The sequence below is a fragment of the Xiphophorus couchianus genome, chromosome 12, assembly GCF_001444195.1.
Source record: "Xiphophorus couchianus chromosome 12, X_couchianus-1.0, whole genome shotgun sequence".
In the NCBI taxonomy this organism is placed as follows: domain Eukaryota; kingdom Metazoa; phylum Chordata; class Actinopteri; order Cyprinodontiformes; family Poeciliidae; genus Xiphophorus; species Xiphophorus couchianus.
Window position 1 is genome coordinate 25,278,114 of NC_040239.1, and position 10,680 is coordinate 25,288,793.

The following is a 10,680-nucleotide window of genomic DNA, read 5'->3' on the forward strand; positions in this document are numbered from 1 at the left end:
ACATCTGGATCTTCAACATGATGCCATTATTTAATGCATCATTTGTGAATATTCCCACATAACACCTTCTGGATTTCAGGGACGTATTGGAATGGTGAACCAGTCCATTCATTTATCAACTAGATGAAGTTTATTTTTATTTTTCCCAGATGAGCCTTCTTCAGCAGGCATGAATACAAAAAGCAGTCTTCACATCGTGAAGGAAAAAAGTAATTGAAAGCAGTCTGCTCCTATTTCAAAAAGTAATTGTCCTCCCCTTTCAAATAACGAATTAATTGTGACTAACCCTAAGCTATAAACTGATTAGAAACAAGGTCCCTGACATCTATCGCTACGGAAAATGCTTCATGCCCAGTTCTAAGACTTTGGGACTCCAGTGAATCCAAGTGAGAGCCATTATCCACAAATAGACAGAGCATGCAGCAGTGGTGAACCTTCCCAGGAAATTTACTTGGTGACTCATTCAGGAAAACTCAGAACATCATTAAGAGCTCTGCAAGCCTCACTTGCTTCAGTTAGGGTCATTATTCGTGATTCAACAAACCGGGACAGGGAAATCAGAGGGTTGCGAAGCAAAAACCATTGCTGACAGAAAACTGCTCCAAGGACTGTCTCACCTCTCCCAAATAACATCCGGATGACCCCCAAGAGACATTACAGAAACAAAAGAGACAAAAGGGAACCTTCTGGAAAGTGTTGCATCTGGCATAAATAACACACACTTTCAGAGAATGAACATCCTGGTCACAGTCAGACATGTTGGTGATGGTATGATGGTCTGGTCTTTAGGATCTGGATGATACACCATGACTATTGGAACCATGAACTGATCCAAGGCTCAATTATTCTTAGTGTATTTACTATTTTGTAGGAGGATAGAGATTCAAAACACACCAGGAAGTGCACCTCTGAATAGTTTTTGAAAAATAAAACAATAAAATGAAGACTTTGGAGTGGCCCAGTCAAAGTCTAGACTTAAAACAACCATTAAATGTTCCAAACCCTTATAAAGTGGCAGGATTCAAAATAATTCTGCAAAATGGAGTGCATACAATTTTCTCCAAAGTTTATATGGCTGCCAAGCATGTCACATTATTAGGTAAGTCAATACCTTATAACATAAGGCGTCCTTGATTTGTATTGCTTTTTTCATTAATAAATGTAATCATAATTAGAAAACAGCATTTTGTTTTCACTCAGATTGTCTGATATTGATTTTTTTTTTTTTTTGATGATGATGATGCAAAACTCTTCAGGATAACAAAATAACGAAAGCAGAAGAAGTCTGTCAGGGGTAGACACGTTTTCATGACTCGTAATTCATACTGCCGAAGAATATCAGTCAACCATCCAACACAAACAATCAACCTCAGCGTTTAGGACAACTATTCTGCTCTAGTATGTGGACGTTTTATTCAGCCCAGGCGTCAGAGGTAAATTGAGTGCAATCATCTGCCCCCACACTGTGACTATATGACTTTATATGATCTTTATAGACTGGTTTGAAGAATCGCATCAGTTTCTACGAGCTCAAGTTTTATTAAAGCTGCCAAATATGGTGGTTTGCATATAAAAAATTTTTTAAAAAAAACAAAAAACAAACAAACATGATATTCCAAAGAAGATTGTTAAATTTAAATGTAAAAAATTTAAACACAATGCTTTGAGAGTTACTTCTGGCCTGTGGCAAGGCTGTCATTGATTTTATAGATTGATGGGGTCAGCAAGTTTGTCTCTTTTGTCCAGACGGAAATATTACAGCAACTTTGATTTCCCTATTGAATTCTTGTGCTGTCTATTTTTGAATGGCACACTATGACATCTGGGTTTGTTTGTTTTTTTCCTCCCCAAATTCACAAGGGCTTGTGAAAAGCAAATAGAGAGAAAAATTGTTATAATAGTGTTACCGTTCCCTCTCTTTCTCTTGAGTGGAACATCAATAGACAGTAGCTCTGCGTTGCATACAGATGAGCACAGAAACACATTTAGAAAGGACAATTAACTAAACATTGCAGCATATCTGTGCAAGACAAGAGAACCATTGATGAGGCTTTTGCACTGAAACAGCAGAAGCAATGCCTAAAAAAAAATAAATATCTGAAATATCTTTATTTAGATTTTATGTAATAGACCAGGAGCACATAATTGTTAAGTGAATGGTAAAGGATTCAAAGTTTATGGGTTTTTTTATTCAAATCTAATGTGTAGAGGGAATCTATTCCATAGCTATAATAATAATAATAATAATAATAATAATAATAATAATAATAATAACAATAATGATGATGATGATGAAGATAGGCGGATTCAACCTGAAAAGCTGGTGTTCACACAATACAAAATATGCAAATTCTTATTTGTTTTCTGAATTATTTAGCAGAAACAGTAGCAGAAGTAGTAGTAATTTTAGTGTTAGTGTTATTTGCCCGGTTCTTATCTTTTTTTGTCTGCCAGCTACATTTTTTCCTCATTTGTTTTGCCAGATTATTTGCGGCCCAGTTTTTGGCTTCTTTTATTTGCTTCTTTGTCTAACAGCTTGCCTCAGATTGGCCTGCAATTGTACGCCAGCGCTACTCTAAAAAACACTGGAGAGGGCTATTAAATGGCTTTACACACATTTCAAGGGATGTAACAGATTTTATTATTTTTACATTGCATTATTTCTGATGGTGTTGCTGACGGTGGAGATTCTTAGTCAACCCTATATATACAAGTCAACCGGACTTTTACTCTTGTTCCTTGAAGATGTTCCTTGAAGTGCCGTACTGGCCCTAATTATAGGACTGTATTATTTTCCGAAGACAAAACCATTTTTAAGCTTATCTTTAATAACTCACCACAAACAAATGAAATGATAGGTGGCATTTAGTGAGTGAACTTCTTGAATGAGTCCAGCCAAGTGTTGAAAAGCCGATCGTTCACTTGCACGAACATTGAAATGCTGTATGGATATGTCAATGTTAACTCACTTAAGATGCCCACTTAGCTAATGTTTAGCAGCATTAAGCTGTAGGTCAGGCATGTATACCATGACTGTGACTCTGACCAATGCCCCTGTTGCACTTTTAGGCTCAGAAGAGATTCAGAGGAACGTGTGGTTGCACAAAGTGACAGAAGACTTTAGGGATGCTAGCCTATGACAAAACCAGCTAAAACTCTTTGTAAATGTGAGGGGAGAGCATTTAGCATTACCTTTAGCTATTTGCAGGATAGTTCCACGGAAATGTGAAAACTGAAATAGCATCTTATGACCACATGTGGTGTTGCACAAAGGCAATAATTTAGCTCAGGCATTAAACATGATCCACTCTGGTTGATAATGATCAGTAGCATTAACAGGTTGAAAATAAGTTTGTCTTGTTTGAGTGACGTTATGAGCAAAATTGGAGACCTGGTGGGAAAACTAGCACCAAAAACCACTTTGATCGACTTAGCATGTGGTGTGCTAGGTGATTGCTCCACCTGGTCTTCATCAATTTATTTATTTTTTTTGTGAAGTACTCATACTCCTCAAAGCTTTTCATATTTTTCAACACTACAATGGCTGAGTCTAATGTATTTCTTAGGGATTCTGTGTGACAGGACAACTCAAAATATTGCACAATTGTGAAGTGGAATGAAAATGAAAGTAAAAATCCAAAATTGTGGCATGCATTTGTTTTCAGTCACCTTGAGTGATGACCTTTTATTGTAATTATAGCTTCTCTGCATAACAGTCAAATTGGATGCCAAGTGTCTCTGAACATCAATTTCTACTTTTTGTCACACATTCTCTAATGGATTTAGGTCTGGACTTTCCTTGAGCCTTTCTAGCACTCAAATAAGATTTCATGTTTGAATGTAACCTCTGTAAACGAGTAAAGGCCTGACTTCCCTGTCAGCTAAATGCATAAAAAATGAAAGTAGTTCACTGAAAAGACCTATCTTCTTTACAGTCTTCTATGATTGCTCTCTTCTTTAGATCACTGTGGCTGCATGTTCTGGAAAATTCAAGGTGCGTCGTCTTATCGAGACAAGTCCATCACAACCAAGTTAAGGAACTTGCCTAATCAGCCGGTTCACTGGACAGTCCTCTGTGTTGTCTGAAAGGGATCATCCAACTCTATTGCTTTGCAGAGGTATGAAAACTTTTATTATGATTGTCTTTTAAGACCCAATATCCATTAGTTGGGTCGTGTCATTTGTGACAGAATCCAAGCCATACTCATGTCTCATTGTCACAATAACATGATCATTTCTTTCAGTTTGCTCTCCTTTCTTTTCACTAAATGATTCATACCCCAGTCAGCCGTGAAGGGCAGAGAATACAGGACAAGTGACACTTTCTAAAGGTACAACTGTGTATCAAATGGCACGATGTCTCTTGTGCGGGTTTGGTGAAATTAATCCATACCACTACTTCTCTCCGTAGTCTGTACAAACATGTCATGCATCAGTCGATCCATTACCCGATCATCATCATCCATTTATCTGCCGATACCTGCCGTGTCACAGGTGCCTAGCTCCAGCTGTCTTTGGGTGAGAGGTGGGGTAAAACCTGGACAGATTGCCAGTAACATCACAGGGCAACACAGAGACACACAGGACAAACAACCATTACACTCAAATTTAGAGAGACTAATTAACCTAGGAGTCATGTTTCTGAAATGTGGGATTACGCCAGAGAGAACCCACAAATGCACAAAGACAACATGCAAACCTGATGCAGAATGTCTCCAAACCAGAGTTCGATTCCAGGACCTTCTTGCTGCAAGGCGACGGTGCTACCAACTATGAAACAGATTATCCAAACTGCAAGTAAATGGCATTCTCTTTGAAGGTTTTCTTCAAGAAAATTATCCTGCAGATTGATCACAGATTGGTCCTTTTATGGACCGTTTTTAACAGATCTCTCAACTTTTTCTCCTCCATTTTTTTTAACACGTCATGCAACTTTAGGCTTACCCAGTCACCTTCACTGTGGCTTGGAGCAAAATCTGGCAAAACAGTTTTGGATCATTTCTTTTCCAACTAGTCCTTAGCAGCCTCTTAGAGTTTCTTTGCTCCTCAACCATAAACCCAGACAACACTCGGAAACCACGGCCAGGCTTGGATGACATCAGTTCTTCACGCCATAATCCAAGCAGACAGACCAAGGCTAGAGGAGAAACACAAGACAACGTTCTCCAAAACCCCTGAGATGAAAATCTTGAAAGAAGAGTGGATCCAACACCAGGGATGAAGTGATGAGCGTCAGAACAATCATTTGTCTTTGCTAGAGAGCAGGGTACAAATCACAAGCTACCATGTGCTCACTGACACAATTACGTCGAAAAATGTGATTCTTTATAATTCGATTTTCGTCTGGCTGAGAAATGGCTCCAACTATTCCCACTTGCTCACAAGAAACATAAATTTGTCTGGGAAATGTCTGCTGAAGAAGGAAAGAAGAGTGTTTGTGTGGAAACCGAAGGAGCAACATCTAGTTAAATCAATTGAGTCGATATTGTGATACTGTAGTATCCTTGTGTTTTTGCTCAAAGTTATTATGCCATCAGAATCTCAGTGAAGTAATGACAGTCTGAAAAGAATAAGAAACAACTTGTAGAAGTATGCACACTCACCTGTTGGGAATTCTTCAAAGTGCGCTTGTACTTACTCATCCTCCAATCCTTTTTTTTCTGATGACTGGCCAGGTTATTAAGGCAAGTAGACACGGGTTTTTGATATTTTTTCCAAGAAAATCTGCGCAAAATTCACAGAGTTGCCATTCATATGAGAAAAAGAACCACATTAATAAAAGACTGGAGCTTTTAGTCATTTTGCTTTTGGTCACAAAACAACAAAGGGGCTTTATTTTGTTGGAGGCAAATCTCTTCATGTCTGTCTGAATAGGGTTCAGTGGAAAGAAATGACTCGATACATTAAATCTAAATAATAATAATGTTTTAGGGCCAGAGATGGCAATGTTGATTACCATTTAGTGCCTGAACTTTACAAGGAAAATGAGACAAAGGGCTCTGCAGACATCACCTTGCCTTCCCTCTCACCGCACACACACATGCCAAGATGAGATGGAGCCTCCCCTCCGAGGCAATAGATCCATAAATCCTGTCACAGTTTCCAGACAAAGACAAGCCTGGCCTTTGCCTCCCTTTTATATTACTTTGATTCATCCAGTGTACACAAAAACTGCAGCTGAGCACCAATCTCCTCCTTCGAAAACCTTTGTGGGAACGGAGTGCAAGCAAACGTAAGTACGCGATTAAACATGCATGAGCCGCAGCGAGTGATACGCAGAGAAATGAGATAGAACAGCTGACATTTTGCTCACAAGAACATGCCTTCATGGTACATGCGTTAGATCACATGCGTCAACGTCCTTATTAACCGGCACAGAACGTCGAACAAGGCTTGAGGCAACTTTTCTCAAGTGCCACCAAAGAAGGCAGAGGGACACTTTGTCAGACAGGTCTTATGAAGAAATGATGTTGTGTCTGCGTCGGCTGTTCTCCCGAGAAATGTCTTGAGAAAACGTACGAGACGATAACTGGCTCTCTCTCTAGTGACTTCCAACACTGGCTCATGCCACCTCAAAAGAGCGTCATTAATTAACATGCTATTATCAGAGCTGAATGCTGGCTGAGGGAGATTAATGGTGAAAGGAGCTGCCATTGGATTAAAGGTCACATCCTGTGTGTTAATCACCCAGAACCCCTGACCTCTGGAAGGAAACACAGTAGAATGAGCACATTTTTGCCACCTGACTGGGCACCGATCACTCTGAGGATCAAAATGGGGATGGTTAAGGGATGAGGGGGAGGGTGATGTAAAAAAGTGCATGAGGACTGTGATGAAAGCACACCTGCAGTTGTAATGGTAATACTTTATAATGGCTGTTGGGAGTCCCATGATGGTGAATGAGCCCTAAAGTCCAAGTCAAACACTGCATTAACATTCAGTGCACATCTCACACAAGCGCCCTGGTGTACCAAGGAATGCAGTCAGTCAGTCTCCTCTCAGTCACACAAGGCCCTTTGCAAGTGTCTTCCCAGCACATTGTGGTCTTCGTGTGAAAATCCTTGAGGACATTCCAAGGTGGACGGATTCATTTCTGCGTGTTCCAGAGAGAGCGCTCACAGGCTGGATCTGCACTTCTATATCATATTTCTGCAGCCCACACACGCCTCCTACTCTCCCACTTCTGACATGACTCTCTCAGATCGGATGTGACTCACCAGCTCTGGTAGTGGAATGCTAAATTCTTCATCTATTACTCCCATATAATGAATTTTTCCACCGCCTTTCTTTTCTGCAGCTCTTACAGTTAACCGCAATGGACTTCGACCCTCTGATTTGCGAGGTGGTACTTAGAGACCACATGGTTTTAGAAGAATTTACATACTGTCAAAATAAGGGTTTGATTACACTTTCGTGAACGCCATCTGACAGCTCTGGCACTGAGTTTTTCCTAGAGTAAATCTTTGATATGCGAGGTGGATTATCTAATCTGCTTAGATTCAGCTTGGCTCAAAGAAGTAATAATAATAAAAAAGACATTTCTTAGGCACATATTGAGGGTTTTTATTTCGCTCTGTGATACTGAGCAGAAGTTGAGGTCAGGGAAACAAAAAAGAACATGCTCTGGGAAGGCTGTAGGTGCTTACAGAGCAGCATTTATTCTCAGAGGACCCTATATTCCTGCATCAACGGTTTCCAGGATGCAGGCACTTGCTTCGCTGCTTGTTTGATGGGCTATTTTCTCTCTTTCTCAAACAGAGGTTTGCACATTTTGACCTTGGTGTCAGCATAGCCAGTCTAAACCTGCTGAATAGCATGTCTCTCTCTTCCTCAAGGAGACATGCAGCAACCAGCAGCACAGACTTTGCTCTTTTTCTTACTGAAAAGGACAGCAACTGAAAGGCAAATCCAGGAGTCTGTTTTCATGGTCACAATGAGAACTGCACTATATATATTTTAAATTGTTGTAGCATATTTGTGAAAATATAGTTCACTACTCCTGTCCGAAACACAAGCAATGCAAGAATTTCAGTCGTCCCACTCTTCATCTATGACTGTTTATCCTTGCAGGATCAAGGGGCGGCTGTTCTCCAGCTGTCATTGAGTGAGAGACAGAGTACAACCTACAGATCACTGGTCCATGACAGGGTAATACAGAGACATACAACCGTGCACAAACACACACCAAAGGGCAAGAGAGAGATGAATCTCACAGTCATGTATTTAGACTGTAGTGGCGGGGGGACAACTGTGAACAGGGAGAACATGCAAACTTTGGAACCCTCAGTTGTTAGCATTGCTACACAACATTCTGGGAGACATTAAGGTTCTCACAGGCCAGAAGGGATATTTGGTCATTTTAGTGGGTTCTGGAGGGATGACATATTCCTTCTTGCCTAAAAGGAATAAATAGTCCCTCACGCTCTGGAGGGGAAAAATAGTTCCTCTAGAGCAGGGGTGGGCAACTCCAGGCCTCGAGGGCCAGTCTCCTGCAACTTTTAGATGCATCTCTACTTCAACACACCTGAGTCAAATAATGAGGTCATTAGCAGGACTCTGGAGAACTTGACTGCACATAGGAGGTGATTCAGCTATTGGATTCACGTGTGTTGGACCAGGGAGACATCTAAGAGTTGCAGGATACCGGCCCTCGAGGACCAGGATTGCCCACCCCTGCTCTAGAGGGTTCTTGGTAAGCTCTTGGGTCTCCTCCCAGTGGAGAGTGTCCAGAGACCTTTCAAAAGGAGACTCCCAGGAATAATCTTGATCTGATACTTGAGTCACTTCAGCTCACTCGTCTTGATGCAGAGGAGCATCAAGACTAAAGAGCCTCCACCTAATGAAGGAGCACCTCAGTTTAGGGTCACCCTATGGCGTGAGGTCATTTCAGTCGCTTACATAAAGAATCGCCTCCTTTCCAGTCAAAGTCAGACTTCATGACCAAAGCTGAGATTCAGAATACATGCATTCCCTCTCAAAAATGAAACAAAGCCTTAGATGGGGCATGCTTTCCTTTGTGAGGAGGATGGCAAGCTAGACTGGAGGGACCGAATGTACCAACTCTCAACTCGCAACAGGCAATTTTGATAGAAGTGAACCGGTTCAAGGCTCCAGATGAGAAGAAAGAAAGAGCAAAACCCGAAACCTTAGATCATGAGATACAAAGCTCCTATTCAGTCATATGCCGTAATTCAAACCCTAACTTGCGCTATGTAACAATAGCCAGTGTCATATTAGACAAATACAACACTGGCTATCAGGTTTTTGTTGTTCACAAAAGCTGGAGGGCATATGACCTTGACACATGGTACAGTGTATTTTACAGATCTGCTAATTACCTTTACTGTAAAAAGGGGTTGGGGAAAATAAAACAACAGTAACAAGATGTTGGCTACTGAATAAGCTTTGGGATATTGGATATTGTTTTTTTCACCTAAATAATTCTAGTTCTCCAACTCGAGTCCTCCACATGTAGAGGCTTTAGATGTTTCCCTGATTCAACACCTGATATGAATATATGAGTAATTCTCAGAGCTCTGCAGAACTTGACTTTCTAAGAAGCTAATCCGTTCATTTTCCATCTGTGTCTATCACATGCATGATAATACTTGGTGTAGTATCCCTTTGGATTGTGGAATAAAATAATGATTTATGTATTGGTATTATTGCCTTAGTAATAAATGAGAGCTTTGAAGGAAAAAAAAATAGAGATGTCCATGTTAAACAGCTCTCAGTGAAAGGTAAACAATTTGTAGTATTTTTAAACTCTGGACTAGATCACAAATAATTAATTGAACTCTATTTTAAGCAGTTGGTCATTAGTAATACATCAAATAAAAGTACTACGCTTTGTGTGTGTGTTATTTTTCCCATTTGGACAACCATCTGCCAACAAAATAGTTGCACCTTGTTGGTCATAAGCCATAGGAGTAATTGCATTGCCTGACTTTGCATTTTCCTCAGCCAAAGGCGCCCTGTGTGTCTGGTTTGTTGTGACATGACGACAGCTTGTGAGGAACGCATAACATTTTACAGATTTACATTTTGTTTTCCAAAATGAACCCACAATAAGAAAAACTAAAACTCATAAGATGCAATATTATTTATAATTCTGTTAATTATTGGCTGCCTGTCATATACTTGTAATTGTTATAATAAATAATAATAATGCAGACCCCTGTTCTAATGTATGAACAAAGTGTGAATGTCTGAGGATGTAATGTAGCAACAACATGGGGAAGTTGAAGGGGTGTGACTACTTTCGCTTTTCACCTGTGTTTGAAGAAATGCTTTGATAAGCACATCTTCAAAGAGAGACTCAACAACCTACCTTTTATTTTCTATAAACTCAACACAATGTTCTCTCAGGTTAAACACTCTAAGGTCGTGAAAGGCCGGCAATTTTTTTCCAGGAGCTCATCTGAAATCTTGGCTTAATTCAGGAAGTGAAATTCTCAAATCTGTGATCAAGCTCAAACATTTGCATATCGCTAAGCGAAAGAGCAGCAGGGGCATAAAATGCAGATTGAAAGGTGGGGAGCGATTGATGTGAATTTTAGTGTGAGTGTGGGACTTCCTCTTGTGAAGCCGTGATGCTGAAAAGCCTCTCCTTTGGGAACCCTGCACACACTCTGCCAGAGTCTTGTGATATCACTGAGAAAAAAAAAGCACATGAAAGAT